Source organism: Dermacentor albipictus, chromosome 1, assembly GCF_038994185.2.
Source record: "Dermacentor albipictus isolate Rhodes 1998 colony chromosome 1, USDA_Dalb.pri_finalv2, whole genome shotgun sequence".
Lineage (NCBI taxonomy): Eukaryota > Metazoa > Arthropoda > Arachnida > Ixodida > Ixodidae > Dermacentor > Dermacentor albipictus.
Genome location: NC_091821.1, coordinates 510,741,446 through 510,758,152, shown reverse-complemented (window position 1 = coordinate 510,758,152; position 16,707 = coordinate 510,741,446). Strand labels below are relative to the sequence as shown.

Sequence of the window (16,707 nt, the reverse complement as noted above, 5' to 3'; positions counted from 1 at the left end):
AAATGCGAGTGCTCGCGGGTTCGAATCCACGAGATGTGTATAGAGTGTTGTGATTCTTCATCGATATGTGATTCTCCTGACAATTGTGTTTTAATTAGGTTATCCGACTCCTGATTGTAAAATTTGCCAATATAATTGCGGATTGAGTGTTAATTCGCTTTTATTTTTTCCGCACTGGCGTGCGGGACGCTTACGCACAGGCCGCCGTCAGAGCAGTCATGCCTCGTGGTAGGCCGCAAATAGCCACGAAAAATTCTACTTAAAATCCTGCATACCTTTGGTTATGCCTATTCTGAAGGCCGCTTGGTATTGGGCCGCCCGAAACTTGAGCCGCTTGAAAATGCGCCGCTGCCTCGGGGGGCCGCCTGGCGAACTGTATATCAGCGGCCGTAATTTGATCTGATTTCCTGCCTGCATGCGTGGATTCTAGCCAGGAGTTGGCTAAGAGTGTGGTTAAACAGAAGCCTACCACCTTGCCCAAATGTCACCAAATGCCAGTGACTTGAGGAACTGCAATCCCTTTGCGTTCACACAGATACGTATGACGGTCGCCTCCCTGAGGCTGCGGACATGGGTACTTTGATCCATCCCATCATGCGTGAAGAACTCCACGCGCAGTGCTCCTTCACTTCTTTTATGACCGGTTTGCGGGCAATCATTCATGAAGAGCTTGCATCTACTCCACGTGCCCTGTGTTCTGACGCTACCAGTGCTCCTACTGTAACTACATATGCCGCCATCACCGCGATGTCACCATTTACGACCACGCCCGGGACAACACCATCGGCACACACGCCGGTGGCTTCAGTATAGGCGCAGGTTTGTGCTCAACCTTCCTACTCTGCTTGGTGCCAGCAGGATGACGAGCGCGTTTACACGCCTGAAGAACGCTCCGGTACCTGTCTACCGAGGCCTTACCAGCGGACGACCTTCCCAGCTTCTTCGCACCGTTCACCGTCTCCCCCATGCAGAACCGATGTGCCTGCCACCTACCATTCATCTCGGCGCCACTCACCCACCCCACTTCGGCCCGCCTAACAGGTTCCTGACCTCCACTCGGAAAATTCCGCGCTGCAGTTTCAGGAGAGGAAATTACATCCATCGGACTTTCTATAACTCCTCCAGAGGACACGCCGAATCTATTATTAGTCTTTGTGGAAGGTATTCGTGTGGAGCCTGTCACTGGCGCTGGTGCTGGCATTTCTGTCATTCGTGCTGATTTATGCTCGTGTCAAAGAAAGTGACGGCGCCACACTGCGGCGCTCCTTTGCTTGGAGCAAAGAAACCCACACGTTGCCCGATCGCGCAATGTACACTGCGTGTCTCCATCGATATCATCCGTAATCGCATATTATTTGCGGTGCTACGTGAGTGCACTGACAATCTTATTCTGGGGGCGAGTACTATAATGGTTCGGAATACGAACCGTTCGCTTCGCCGCTTACGTCACTAAATGTGCCACTCCCAACCCCAACGTTAACGAGGTGGCACACGAGGCTGCCTGCGCGCCCACAGGCAGCGCGGCTTCACCCGACCACTCGGAGAACAAGCACGGCCCCACTACATGCAATGAAATTACTAAACACTACTACCTACAACGTAGAGAGAATAGCACGCCACACCGCACGCGCACTCGAGCTCAAGCGGTTACACTCAGAATGCTACAAACAGACACATACCACACGCAAAACAGACTATACACTGTAAACACAAATGAGCCCATATGGGCGTTTTAACAGTTGATATGCCATTTTTCCCCTCTAGCCTAAAATGAGTACTCCCACGAGAAGAAGTAAAATAAGCTAGAACCATTATTATACCCCCGGCCCCATTTGAAGGGCCATTGCGGTTGTAAAATGGGGGTTTTCAAGGAATAACGGTGGCGTACGGGAAAGTGGGAGTGTTGAAATACACCCATATCTGAGACAAGCCAAATATAGAAAAGAATAACTCAGCCGTGACCAACAAGGCAGGCAGCCGCAGCGACAATTTCAGTAGGATTATTTCTGCAGTCACATTCGAAATATCCCGCGCAATGTGTGTCGGCGCTGTTTTTCTGTTCGGAGTAGCCGCGCCTTGGCGCTGTGTGTCGGAACGGTCGGAACTACGCGCGGAGGAGCACAAGCCTTCGGAGCGCGCGCGCGTACGTTGAAAGCCGCAAAGGGGCAGCCATTGTCAGCGGCGGCGCATTCTTCTACCGTGGTTGTTGTTTCTCACAGCATTGAACCCCCAAGACTCCACGGTAAGTGACTTCGAACGATTATTACACGTTCTATGAGTGTGCATATGTTCTAAGTGAAGAGACGCGCTGATATGACTTATTGAAGGTCTCAGTACAACATAGCGCGACAGTTGGCCGTCTAGAACCATCTTGCACGATCTCTGTGTTTCTTCGAGCTTTGTCGTAATCGAGGTGACTTGAGTGTTTAGGGTCAAGCGAGTGTACTTAAACATTAGAATTTTACATGATGAGGGACTGTGCCGCGTCTTTAATAGGGTGGATGTGAACATTCGACATGCTCCCCGAAGCGCAAGCCACTACCATAATAGTTATGTGCAGTGCAAGGTGAGCTAAGCTTCGCTGCCTAACCGCCGCCTGAAAATGCGGCGGCTCGTTAAGGGTTTACTGCGGTGCGCGTGTGTGAGTGTTTGTACAGCGATCATTTGAGCGAGAACCGGCGGCGCTTCTTTGTGCGCGGTATCTGCTAGCTGGCGCGTACGCGGCGCCAGTCCCCTAGCTCGTGTGATTGTGTGCAGTAGGTCGCTCACTAAGCGCGCATTGTGCAGATTTGCCAGTACGCTCCGTGCTATCGTCTGTGTCTCTTCGCGCCCACGCCGCTGATTGTGCAGGGAGTGTGCGACTGCGGCGTGTAGCATGTAGAGCCTGCGCCCGTCGACTTTGATCTACGGGCGTGAAATGTCGGCGGCGCGTTTGTGGTATTAAAAGCGTGTGGTGAGCTTCCAACGGCACTACGGGTCAACGCCGCATGAACTGCCGGTCAGAGTATAAGAAACGCTTTATAGTTTATAGTTAGCGTACTGCTTGGCGGTAACAGTGTCCTTCTTTGATTCAGATTACTGGATACGCCGTCACTTGAACCTCGGCGGCCGGAGCAGGTGAGTACCAGTGGCGCCGGCGCCTCGGCGGCCAGCGCCTCGGCGGCCAGAAAACGACGCCTGTGCCGTGACGAGATATATCAATTTACGCGATAGAATTGCCGGCGATGGCTCATACGGGCGCGTCGCTCCATGGCTGTGTTCTTTGCTGGAGGCCGCCACTACGCCTGCCGTGCACATACTACGCTACATCTATACAGTCGATGCTAGTGCAGTGTTGTTATTCAACAGCTGGCGCTGTGCACTGGATACCTGGACTTGTTTAATGTTTAATTACTTTGCTGCTGTGCCGTTGGGTATTGGGTACAGATATTGAGTTTTGAATTCTAGGTGCCAAATTCACACAAAAAAGTGGCGCTTTTCAACTCAGGATCATATCACACATCATAGCATCATCCTATATTGCACTAATATTAACAACAAAATTTCTACTGCTGGTGAAAAAAGAAAGGCAGACCGAGCAACCTGTATCTGTGAGAAAAATGTGCTTGAAGTCTGCCATCGTTTATTATAAAAAGGTAATGCCTTGGTATTCAATGTCAGTAACACTCATAAGTTATGCATCCTTTTGTGTGAAATAATTTGTCTTAGAAGCCATTCATTGTAAGGGATCAGTAAACATCTCATAGCTTAAGTAGTGCATAAGTGTATGAGTTAGGCAAAGGTTTTAGTTTGTAAAGAGCAAAGCCATTAAGGTATAAAATTTTGGCAAGCTTAGTTTAGCAATAAGCTGACCAATATACAAAACCTAATGTAGCAGCAGATGCTCTCCAAGATAAACTGGCGACCAGCTTTTTCGTGTTCTATGTGATCATTGTAATGTCAACTTTTTCTCTTTTATTTCAGGACTGTGGTTGCGGCCGTTTCGTTGCCAGCTGTGAGGATGAAGCAGCTTCATAACCGGAGATCAGTCGCCTCCCATCAGTTTCCCTTTTCAGCAATAGAGGTCTTGGTATGCTCTTACCTAGAGTTTACTTTTATTACCCTATATGTTTTAAGTGCAATGGCTAGTTTAGCGGCATCACTTAGAGTGATTGGTGTGACACCTGTTCCATGGGACGTATGCAGATTATCCCACGTAACTTTAGAAAACTTAAAAAAATATGCATATGCCACCTAGCTGCACAGAACCTAGGTAATGTTGTTTCCTGTCTCTTGGAAATACTTAGATTTTCTGCATTTTGCCTAATTACCTAATTATTCTTAATCAAATAATCAACTCAGATATTATAATTAGATAAAAAGTCTCAATTATAAAATTGTAGTGCAACGTGAACATTTTCCAGTACAGCTTTCTGTGGCTCAATATGTGCTACATAACGTGTTTGTAGGAGTATGAAAAAAGCCTGAGAATCCTGCAGAGTGCCTTGAGTGTGTGTGTGACAGCACCTGTGTTGTGTTCTTCCTTCAGTCCTCGTCTTTTGCGCTGTACAAACATGTCGACCTCAAATGGCCAGTCCCGTGGCAGCTTTGCATGTATTTGAGTGTGTGCCCTGTATAGGCATGTGTGTTCCAGTAAGAAAAAAAAAATACTGAAGGAGCCTAACATGATGTATTTCAGGACAAGTGTATGATGTAAATTACTATGTGAAAATAAAATAGGAAACCGAAACAAGACTTCACAGTAGAGATATGCAGGTGTGTGCATCAGCATAATGACGAAACCCTCGTGCAAGTTTAGAAAAATATTCATTAAGTTAGTTTCTGTCATTCTTCTCTGTCACATTATTATTGCAAAAATGTGCTCTCTAGTATTGCACCATTAAAAACACAGTTCAAATACATCATTTGCTGGCACCTTCACATTCATAGCAACATAGAGAGGAATGGTTAAAAATTTGCTTTGCTTCTCTGACCTTCATTTTAGGCCCTTCTCATGTTTGCTGAGCTTCTTAATGTATCATAGACACCCTCCAGTGTTTACAGGCAGCTTGAGCACATTATGCCAGATTGTGGAGAAACTGCAGAGGTCGCAGTGTCTATAGCGGTGCCCGGTATATGCAAGTTTCTTGCATGATGCATTATGCTCGGTACCAATATTGTCAAGACAAAATGGCTAAAGTACATCCTTAAGAGTCTTAAGCGCATTTGGATGACTTTACAGCATGTAGCAAAACAAGAATGGGAACTGAGGTGCTTAATTTTTGTTCATTATTACCATATGGCACCAGCATGCAATGAAGACAAAAGAGGAAGAGAAATGAAGTGCACCAAAGGACAACTCTATCCTGATGGGAGCTGCATTCACATCTGCATGATGCATGCAATCTTTGAGTTATAGCAGCAGCTATCCACCTGTTCACTTTGTTGCACATTTGTATTGTTTATGTACTAAGTCTGGCCCTGGAAGTGTTAGGCAGTGCCACTTGTGGCATTGGTGTGGCATGCAACACATCCTTCTAACCACAGGTGTCATGTATTATGTGAACCTAAGTTCAATTCATGTAATGCACAAAAGTTCCATTTGAAAGGATGTGCCATATTTGTCACCATTGCCATGAGTAGCACTGGCTGACAGTCACAGGGCGAGACGTTAACCTTGCTCAGCTATTATGCAAAACTATTTTACATACAAATGTAGTAATTAGTATACATGCCAAAAGCATCACAGAATAAAATTTTTGATCCGCATCTTACAACGATTGTTATTTTGCTTTACCTCAGGATGCCTTTCTACCGGTGTTGCATCCTGTGACTGACCACTCCAACGATCTCGGCAGAATCGTTACGCAGGTGTGTTCTTTTGCGATTCTCAGTACTGATATTTTGTAGTTTACGTTCCATGTAAATGCACAGATCCAATGAAAAACAGGTTAAAAGATGAACTCACAGGCACTGTGTCCAAACGTTTGTGAGGAAGGAAAATCTTTGTTACAAGTTGTAATTATAGCAACACAAGAGAGTGTGCACATCAAACCACTAGTACCTAGCAAGCCTTATACACAGCATTATACCGTAGAAGCCAAAACATCAGGCGAAAACCTGTACTAAACTAGGGACTGTATTAAAACGTTTTGGAGGCATGAAGTATTTCTTGGGTTACTCGGTCTAATTGCTTGAACTGAACTGACGTGTCCTGCAAAGCAGTTTGCATTCGCATATGATACAATCTGCAGCAAGATCTGAACAAAGGGCTGCAATACTGTAAGGGCTTCCTATTGAAGTAGCAACCAGTCTTCCCAGTGTACTGCAGCCTCAGGAAAATGAAATGTGGTACACTGCACCACATGCACACACAACAAATTTTAATCCATAAGCATCGTTACACTGTGCTTGTGCAGGACTGGGCAACTGGCTGTTTGTTCGTGACCGAAACAACTACGTACATCAAGACTGTACTGGGAAGCCACTATCTTTTTCAGTTGGTGTAACAGTTGATAAACATATGGATTTACATGAACATTTTGTCTGCCACACTTTTCATTGTCGTTTTGCGCTCTTGCTTTGATGGCTGGGAGACATTTCAGGCTCGCTGAAGAGACAGGTAGCCCAGTAGCTGCCCTCACAAAGTTGTTATTTGATTTTTAAAAGCCAACTTGCTTTGGACAATGCTGAATAACACATCAAAAGGCCCGGGATTATTGACGAGGTTAGAATGACTTTGAAAGAAGTTTATGAGTGTTTTTTAACTCTGATCTGTCTGCTGAGACCAAATCATGTCAGCTTTTAATGAAGCAACGTTCAGGTTGGAAAACTGCAAGGCTGTGTGGGTACTCAAACAACATCAATGCTTCAGCTAGCTGAAGTTGCTCCATGACATCAAGGCAGAAGCAAATGACATGGCAAAGGAAAGGTTGGTGGACAAAGGACTCTTGGTGGCAATTATGTAGGTTCAAGGGCTATTGCACTGAGTAAGAAAATGTGTTCCCGATACAGCGTGAACATAGTGTTAATGCTGAAGAACAAACTGGCACCATCTGCCTAGTCCTACACAAGCACGTGCACAGAAAGGGATGCCTGTTGGCCTTGAGGGCCACCACTAGAGAGATCAGCTGCTATCGCTATGACATAGAATGTGACATCAGATGACTATAGTTCACACATTTGCTGCAGCTTGCTGGCTGGGCAATTGAAGCCTTGATTGTAAGGTTGAAAAGTTTCAATCTCAAGGTGGCAATTTAGTTGCCAACTCTTACAGCATGGTTCACTACTCAGTGATGCAGTGCTGGACATATTCGACCAAGCCTGGTGCGAGTTCTCATGAGTGCCTATGTTCAAGCTGCCGCTAGATACTTAGTTGATAAAGTCACTGAAAACGAAATATGGTCATCGAAAGAGTCATGAAAACGATGCACGCAAGGTTTGTAGTGTGCTCACTTGGTATGACATTAGTCAAAACACCCTGTGTAGATGTTCCAAAAGGACTTCTTGGGCAAGTTGGTGCTTAGATTTCCTAGGTATACTTTGTGGCGCAAAATACATTTCTTGAAAAGGGATAGAAGAAAGGAAGACAGTGAAGTGCCAAACTACCAACTGTTTAATGACAGCCTGAACAAACGTATAGAAGAAAATACAACTTCCGCTCAAGCGCAGGGAGCCTAGGTGCGACAGAACAGCATGGTCGCGATAACATACTTTGGATGAAGCACATTTGAAGCACAGGGAAAATCAGACATCCACCCGTTCGTAGCAATTGCTACAAAGGAAACCCATACGGATTCCTCGAAAGAAAGGCCTCATAGTTGAAGAAAAATTCGTCCTGGTCCCGGACTCGAACTCGGGACCACCGCCTTTCCGGGGCAGCCGGTCTACCATCTGAGCTAACCAGGATTTTCCCTTTATTCATTACGTCTCTCCACCTTGTGGGTTTCCGCAGAACTACTACGTCAAACTCTTGCCTTTGCTTTGTGTTGTTGACAAATTCGACTTCGCCCTGCCATCTGCTAGCCGCCTGGTTAGCTCAGATGGTAGAGCGGCTGCCCCGGAAAAACGGTGGTCCCGGGTTCGAGTCCCGGACCAGGGCACATTTTTCTTCAACTATGAGGCCTTTCTTTCGAGGAATCCGTATGGGTTTCCTTTGTAGCAATTGCTACGAACGGGTGGATGTCTGATTTTCCCTTTATTCATTACTTCTCTCCACCTTGCGGGTTTCCGCAGAACTACTACATGAAACTCTTGCCTTTGCTTTGTGTTGTCGACAAATTCGACTTCGCCCTGCCATCTGCTAGCCGCCTGGTTAGCTCAGATGGTAGAGCGGCTGCCCCGGAAAGGCGGTGGTCCCGGGTTCGAGTCCCGGACCAGGACGAATTTTTCTTCAACTATGAGGCTTTTCTTTCGAGGAATCTGTACGAGTTTCCTTTGTAGCAATTGCTACGAATGGGTGGATGTCTGATTTTCCCGTTATTCAGGAATGAAGCAAATTCACTCTTTGCACTAGCCTATTGCAGAAACAAAATATGACAAACTGAGCTTTTAAGGGGGCCCTCAGAGGGGCCCAGTCCATGTGTGTCTTCATTTCTAGCGCAGCTGAGCACATCTGCAGCCTGCACACCCTGTTCTAGAGGTGATCTGCTGCGTGTGGAAAGACTAGATGTGCTGATATGGCGTGGTATTGTGTGCACAGTCTTCCTACGTGTTTAGTACTGGGGGTTGCATAATCTGTAGTTTCAGAGATGCATTGAAATGAGAGACAGACATAGCATTCACCTCCACTGCCAGCACTTTTCATGATAGTGTCGTCCCACTGCGTGTGACAGTATCAAAGAGGACAGAGTGGACAAAAAAGCAAGGCTGGGTTTGCTTCATACTACCTATGTGACACACCGTAAAACCATATCTTTATTCGCTGACTCTCAAATTCAAAATTTGAAGTCGTACTAAATGGCTTTGTATTACTGAGAGTAAGGGTAAGCTGCAATGGCAGGATTGAAAAGACTAGGAAATCTCTTCAGTTAAAGTTATTTCTTAGCATGTACTGTTCCAAACATGTAGAGATAGGGAAATTCATATCAGGCTATCATCATACCTCACAAGGAAGAGATTACACTAAACAGGTTTATTAATTTCCTTAGTGGTGATGCCTCACATTGTTTTTTCCTTGGACCAAAGGGACTGCAATGTTTTTCCGCCTGCAAATGATTGCATAGTTTTCAAAGATAATTCCCTCCCTGCTTTGTTTGCTTGATTTGACTGTAAGTTACATTACACTTAATGTATATCCCCCTGCAACGCCAGTACAGGCGAAGCAGGTACTAAATGAATAACCACAAAAGGATTTGGGGGCAAGCAAAAATGGCATTTGCAATAAAGATATGCACAGATGTCCCGTCAGTGTTGCTGTCAAACAAGAAATTGTGATATTGAGCGACTGAGCAAAATAACTAAATGTGTGCTTGCCGAACTATAGCTGGCATTTGCACCTTGATTGTGACTTAGCTACCAGAAGAAATTTGTTTTGGCTTGTTCTTTTTCTGTTAAAATGTAGTTTTTTCTTTGTTTACTTTCCTTTGGGTTTTTGTAGCTATATCATGTGCACATGTGACCAATAATGCCATCTGGAAGTTAGTGGTTGTCGGTATTTCTCACTGCCTGTCGTTGGTTCAGTGTGTACTAAAGTCAAAAGAGCACCGACCAGTATAAACCAGTGTGTTGAATTTGTTTTCTTGTGTTAGTGCGAATGATCTGACTGGTTATGTGTCCAAATAAGCAATTAGATTATGAAAACAAAGTTCATCAGAACATGTCATTCGTTTTACTTATAATTACCTTATTTCAACTGCAGAACCCACATGTTCAGGCATGTAGATTTAAGTAGAACAAGTCTTTTTGCGATTGTTAGTTCTGAACAGGCGAGAGCAGTGCTAAGGACTCAAAGTGAGTCCACATAGATAAATGGTATGGTGCACTGTGCACGGACCTGATAATTGATGTGTTTTTGCAACAGACAAGCAAATAAATATCTAGTAACACCTTGTCAAAGGCACGAAAGCACATAAAGAGGCAGGGGTTGGCCACATACAAATGTGCCTTGGTTGTAGGTTTGTTAACAAGCATGCCACTTTCCTGTAACTTCAGAATACAGGTGCTGCACTGACACATACATCTATTTTTTATTATGCGAAGCATACTAGCCGCACAACCATGCTCTTCCTTGCTGCGCCGCGCGTGGCCGCGTAGCTACCATATGACGTCATAACAGCTGCAAAAGCGGAAGCTCAACTCGTGCGCTCGCTTGCGGCCGCGTAGCTACATAGCCGGGTCTCAGCTCGTGCGCTCGCCTGCATGAGTTGTTTCTTCGTCTAGCCAAACCAAATATAGCCAAGCAACAGCAGTTCACCAGGCTAAACAGTGGTTCAACAACTAAAATAAAGGCTAGTATGCTTCGCATCCTGGGTTTAACCTTAGCTAAGCCACAGCCATTTTTTTGTGGGATTTGGTTAGTTTCGGGGTTAATGGTTGCTGCTTTCGCTAACATGTTGCACTTGTGATATTCGGGACATCATCTGTACTATTTACAGTGTATGTACCCTAATGGTCACATAGTGGTGCTTAATCGTGAAGGCTCTCATTCAGAGAGAGAGAGAGAGAGAGAGCAAATGATAAATGAAAGGTAGGGAGGTTAACCAGGACTGAGCCCGGTTGGCTACCCTACACTGGGGAAAGGGAAATGGGGACGGAAAGATTAAAGAAAGAAGAGAAAGGATAACGTTCAGTCACTCAGTCCGGATTACAGACGCTTTACAGAGTTTACAGAGATTAATCTCATTCAAATATTGCCTGGTCTACATATGCTTTTCTTCATGCCAAAAAAATAAGATATACTACGTTTGTGTCAGAAGGAAAGAAACTGAGTGGTGTCTATTATTGCACATAAATCTATGCTTAGTTGCGTTAACATTTTTGCATAATTTCAACAACTTATTTGGTGCATTTCTGTAACATTCACACTCTGGCTGATCCACTTAGGTGTAACGAATAATAAAGGCAGAAAAGTAAAGCATTGCAGTGGATTTAACCTACTGCTGTTGATTCTGTTACCTTTTCGCAGCTTTTCTTTTTGGAAAAGCATATGTACAAAAGCACGTTTTGAGCAAATAGGCTGCTGTTTGCGAGGCTTTGCAAGCATCACTATAACGTGACAAAAGCAGTGTGGCCATTTGGTTATACAAATTCTGGTGTATTGGCACCACAAAAAGTAAACGAAGAAAGATATGTACGCATGACACAAGCGCCGGATCTCACTTCAAGCTTTAAAATAAGGCAACGCAATATTTAATAACAGGTGGAGACATTATGTGATGGTATCTGTTAAAAGAAATTCTTTATGCAGTGCAACTAATGGATCACTGATACATTTATCATTCTTTTTAAATGTTGCAAACCACAATTACGTTGCATGTTGTCAGGTCATAATATCTCGCTACAACGCAAGTTTTGTGGAACACAGGACCACGGTCACATTCTTTGCAGCATTTACCATTGTGTGAGGGAGGGTTGTTTCACACAGATGACTCATACTGCCTCAATCTCCCTGATTTCACATTAATAGAGCATCCCATCTGTCCAATGTAGGCACGGCCTTGTGATGGCAGCAGACTACGCAACGCTTGCGGCCTAGCTCACTAGATGCATATTGTGCTTCAAGCCACAACCAACCTCTTCCTTTTTTTGGCTTCTGCCTTTTGTTGCAGCACAAAACTCTCCTAACAAGGGCCTGAGAAAAAGGATTTGCGCAACTAAATCAGGCATGACTAGGGAATATAATGAATGAGATGATGAAGTAAAGAAGTGGTTGCAGTTGTTTGGTATGCATTTGGGATTTTCGTGAGTAATTGTGTAGCTGGTCCCTACGGGCAAACATTTTTTTTTTGTATGAAACATGTGAAGAGAGATTTGCTGTGATGAGAAAAAAAGACTGAAGCCAGGAAAACAAACTAATTTGTTGCGTGCAGCACAATTTGCAAGCGTTGCACTGCGCAACGGAGGTTATGTACAGTCTGCCATTCCTATCCAGTCATGCTTGCATTGCATAGACACGCATTGTAATAATTTGAGATTGAGGCTAATGACGTTTGTGTGCAACAACTCTCATCCGCACATTGTGATACACTGCAAAATAGAGTGGTTCGTTCCAGTGTTCTTCGAAACTCGTTGCCAGAAATTATGAGCAAATGTACATAAGATAATTAAGCTTTGGCAGATTAGCGTGAAAAGGACAAATGCATCAGTCATTCTCAATTAAATTGCACGAAGAATTTGTTTTTTAATTAATAACGTCACTTCGTGTCACTACGTGTTGTATATGTCTGTTTTCTTATTAAAGCCAGAGTTGAGGTTAAGCACTTGTGTCCTGCATGTCTTTGTCTTCGTTTGCTTCTGTGGTGCCATTACACCAGAGTAAATCCATGACAGGAGCTGCCAGTCCATGCAGTTATACTAGATTGGGCTTAGTACGGCTGGCAGCCTGAATGTGACGAGTGCGAAGGAGCAGTAGGAACTTCAGAAGGGTAGAATTTTGTGTCAGTTGGTGGCGCATATTATAGTATGGTGAAGCGCTATAGATGAAACAGTGTGAGGCGAGACAGATGGGAAAGTACTACAGAGAACTGTGAAAGTTTACTGGAAAGTTTTGCTGCAGCAGGACAATGCGTGCATTATCCTGGTGCAGCAAAATTTGCCAATGTTCGTAGTTGTCAGTAGCACTTCCCCATTTACATTACACTTCACCATACACTAATAGCAGTAACAACAGCAACCAACTGACCCAAGCAATAATCAGTGCCCACAGAATTGCCAAATTGTAGGAGAAATGTTTCAGTGTAACACATATTGTTAACTGACAAGTAAATGGCACACATATCTGCAAACCGATGATCAAGTGCATTTTTCATGCACATACATTATTTCGTACAACTGCTTCCTGCTTTGGTTTTTTATGGCTTTTAGGAAGCATTCCAAAGTACTTAACTGTTTGTCTGTTCTAATATTAAATCTGTAGTCAACCAGCACTATGTGTCATTACTGTATACGCCCTTACTTCGTCAGTGTTCTTCGCGCTGTTCCTAACTAAATATGAATAACCAAATAACCATTTTTTAAAATTTTTAGGTTATGAAGAGATTACTCTTAATATGTAATTAATTAGAAAAATTTTCTCAATTTTAGGAAGAAGTCCGGCTGGCCCCAAGCCTGGTGTGAAATGAAGAAATGGCACTCCACATCAATTCATGTTTACTTGTCGTCATAACCAGTCTGTTAGCTTAATTTTGGTTCTTCTTATTGAATGCTCAAGAAAGGTACCAACTCTGTCATTCATTGAAAACGAATTTTTGCACTTGGGGACGCAGCCATGCACAAAGCCTTTGAGCTCATTAATATTTTTATTCTTAAAGAAACTGCAGCTCCTGCGTGGAGCAATGGGTTGAATAAGACGAGAATAAATGAAAAGATGGCGACATTAATTGTCAACAGTTGTCCAACAAAAAAAGTCTCAAGCTGGAGCCAACATCATTGCAAGGGAACCAAATGGCTCCAGCCTGAGACACTCGTTGTTCAACCTGGCAAGTCTCCTTGTCGAAATATTTCCTCTAGCCTGAGACCTATATCCACCCTCGACCAACAATACACCCATACATTTGGCAACCCATGGCAAGGTAACAAATTCACATTCAAAGAAAGAGAATGTAGTGTGCACCCTGGAAGGTGGCATGAACAGTATTTTATTTACTTAATGAAATGCAGGTTTGCTATCCAACTACTTTATTTCGATCCCCATTTTATAACTGGACAGCATGGTTCCTCAGAGAGAATATTTATTCAAAGCTCACACAATTTTGCTCCTGTATGTCCGTTAAATCTGTCCTGGTTGCTACACTACCAGCCCTGTCTGCAATTGCATAGCAGTGTTTTGAGTATGCATCCCAATTCAAAAGAATAGTTAGGCATCTACCTCAATGTCTGCTACTGCGTTGCAGCTCAAATTCTATATCTAGGTGGTGACTGTGATGCCATGTGCTTTTTAAATAAGACCAATATGCTATCTGAAGTGCAATTAAATGCAATCTCAAATGACTTCAGCGCGGGGAATGACACAATTGGAAACCAATGTGATCAGGAGGATTTGATTTCTGAAAACAAGGCACTTAAACATGAGAAAGCAGTACTAATCTCGTCTAAAGATGCTGTTATTGGGTATGATAGGGGAGTTACTTGTTCGTGGCTGCATTTGCAGCATGTTACAATGCTGGCTTTATATATTGCACTGGGTACAGTGAAATGTCGCTGCTTGCACAATATTCAACTAAACATGGTAGCCATGCTAAAGTGTCCATGCAGAACACAACTCATCCACTATTAAGGACTGCAGTGGAACCTTCATAAACGAAAATCGCTTAAGCGAAACTGCCGCTTAAACAGGACACCATCCTGATGGTCGGTTGGCTCTCTGCAATGTCTCGCACTAAATAGAATGCCTGGTAAATGGAACCAATTTCCCCGGCCCCTTGAGGCTCCATTTAAAGAGTGCCCACTGTAAAAATATAGGGGGAATCCTGTTCAGAACTTTCGCAAATCTAGTCGTAAACAAAACTGCATTTCAGTGGGAGTGAAATGCAAAAGCACCTGTGTACTTAGGTTTAGGTGCATGTTAAAGAACCCCAGGTTGTCCAAATTAATCCGGGGTTACTCGCTACGGCACGTCTCATAATCAGCAGGTGGGTTCTGGTTTGTAAATACGGTTTATATTTAATAGCCTGCTCGGAAATACAGCCCAATAACTACACTAAATTATGTAGCTTGTTTGTGTGTTGAGTCCCAATTTCTTAATTTAGTACTTTGACATTTATCATATTTGTGTGCTAGTACATGCAAAATACCACTGATCAGCCTCATTATACAAGCCACTGTTAATTTAGAATGGCTTAGTCAAGCAACTTAAACTTACAGCACAAACACCTAAGACGGACCACAAAAGGAACATACGACACATCGAGGCTAACAACTTTATTTCTCCGTCGTCGATGCAATATAAACCCTAGACCACACAACCGTGCAGGCACTCAGATTACATTACAGAGATCTGCCAAATTATCACATAAGCAAACGTAGGAAGTCAAATTCAGATGGGTGCAGGGACAAAGATATCTCACTGATGCAATTATCGCCTTGCCTTTTTATGTGGGAGGCCTCTATGGTAAGCCGCGCATGCTCATTCTTGCTTTTGCCTAGAATCGACGTTCCGTCAAGTTGTGCCTCACAATTGTTGCAAGAGTTTATATACGCACCAAGGTGCGCTGCTCTATCTACATTTTTGTTTACTTTTTGCGCATGTTCCCTGAGTAGCTCATTGACACAATGCCCTATCTAGCCAAGCTATATCTTACCACATGAGAGTGGAATGGTGTAAACCACGCCGACAGCGCGCGACACGTATGAAGCACTATGCCGAATTTGGCCTCCTCCTCTGCTCTCTCCGCAGGTGCGTGAGCATAGCTTTAAAAGCTTGTTCGGCGAAGAAAAAGCCAAGGGAACACTATGCCTGCAAGCAGCTCCCTTGAGTTGATAGATGACCTTATGTATTTAAGGGACCATGCAGGAAACGTGCGCAAAAAAGTAAACAAGAATGTAGGTAGAGGAGTGCACCTTGTTGCGCATGCAAACCCTTACAACAATTGTGAGACACGACTTGATAGGACGTCGATTCTTGGCAAAAGCAAGAATGAGCATGCGCAGCTTGCCTTAGAGGCCTACCACATAAAAAGGCAAGGCGATAATTGCATCAGTGACATATCTTTGTCCCTGCACCCATCTGAATTTGACTTCCTACGTTTGCTTATGCGGTAATTTGGTAGATCTCTGTAATGTAGTCTGTGCGGTTGTGTGGCCTAGGGTTTATATATGCATCGATGACAAAGAAATAAAGAAGTTGTCAGTTAGCACCAGTGTGTGCCGTATCTGCCTTTTGTGGTCCATCTTAGGTGTTTGTGCTGTAAGTTTAAGTTCAGAATTATGTACCAACTAGGCCCAAATGGAGTTTTACTGTTAGTCAAGCAAGCTCAATATATAGTCTGTGCAAAACTGTGGAGTGTCAGTGCAAAGTAACAGTTCAAACACATGGCTATGTAGTTACAGTTCAATATGAAACGAGATAAGATTTCTTAGCATTTCTTTCATTTGCTAATTTCATTGTGTTAGGACATGCAGAATACTAGTAACTGGCATGCATGCTTACTATGTACAGTATTCTTTTTTAATATCAAAACAATTATTTTACTGGGGCAGAAATTTGCTTTCTTTTGGGCCCGAAAGTGAACATATATTTCTTACATTTGGTGTTTAATAAATTTTCTTTTGCTGTCAATGTGTGTCTCGTGCATTTTTCCTTTCAGCAAGTAGCAACTGCTCTCGAAGGCGTTTGCTGGCCTCGGAGGCACTTCCGGTAACTAGCATTTTCGATAGGACTATTGTATAAAAGCTTTGCAACGAGGGGCTCTGTGATCAGCGAAAGGAAAAAATGAAGACGGGCGGTGACGGGTTCATTCACCATTGGACCACGTGTGCGCGTGACTTGGTCGATTCAGCGGTGGCCGTGTGCCGTCGATTGGACCACGTGCGGCGAGCCCGCGGCGGTACGCCGCGCCTATGCAGCAGCAG

General features: G+C 44.0%; 1 protein-coding gene and 1 long non-coding RNA gene across 3 annotated transcripts in view; one reads left to right on the top strand and one right to left on the bottom strand.

The window, feature by feature from the left end:
- The window catches only part of LOC135913369 (uncharacterized), a 169,196-nt gene that overhangs the window by 128,472 nt on the left and 24,017 nt on the right, over window positions 1-16,707 (bottom strand). The window lies entirely within an intron of this gene.
- Window positions 1,731-16,414, top strand: LOC135913385 (uncharacterized). Its single transcript, XR_010567987.2, has 5 exons — window positions 1,731-2,242; window positions 3,075-3,117; window positions 3,964-4,069; window positions 5,782-5,850; window positions 13,222-16,414. It is a non-coding gene; the product is annotated as an uncharacterized lncRNA (long non-coding RNA).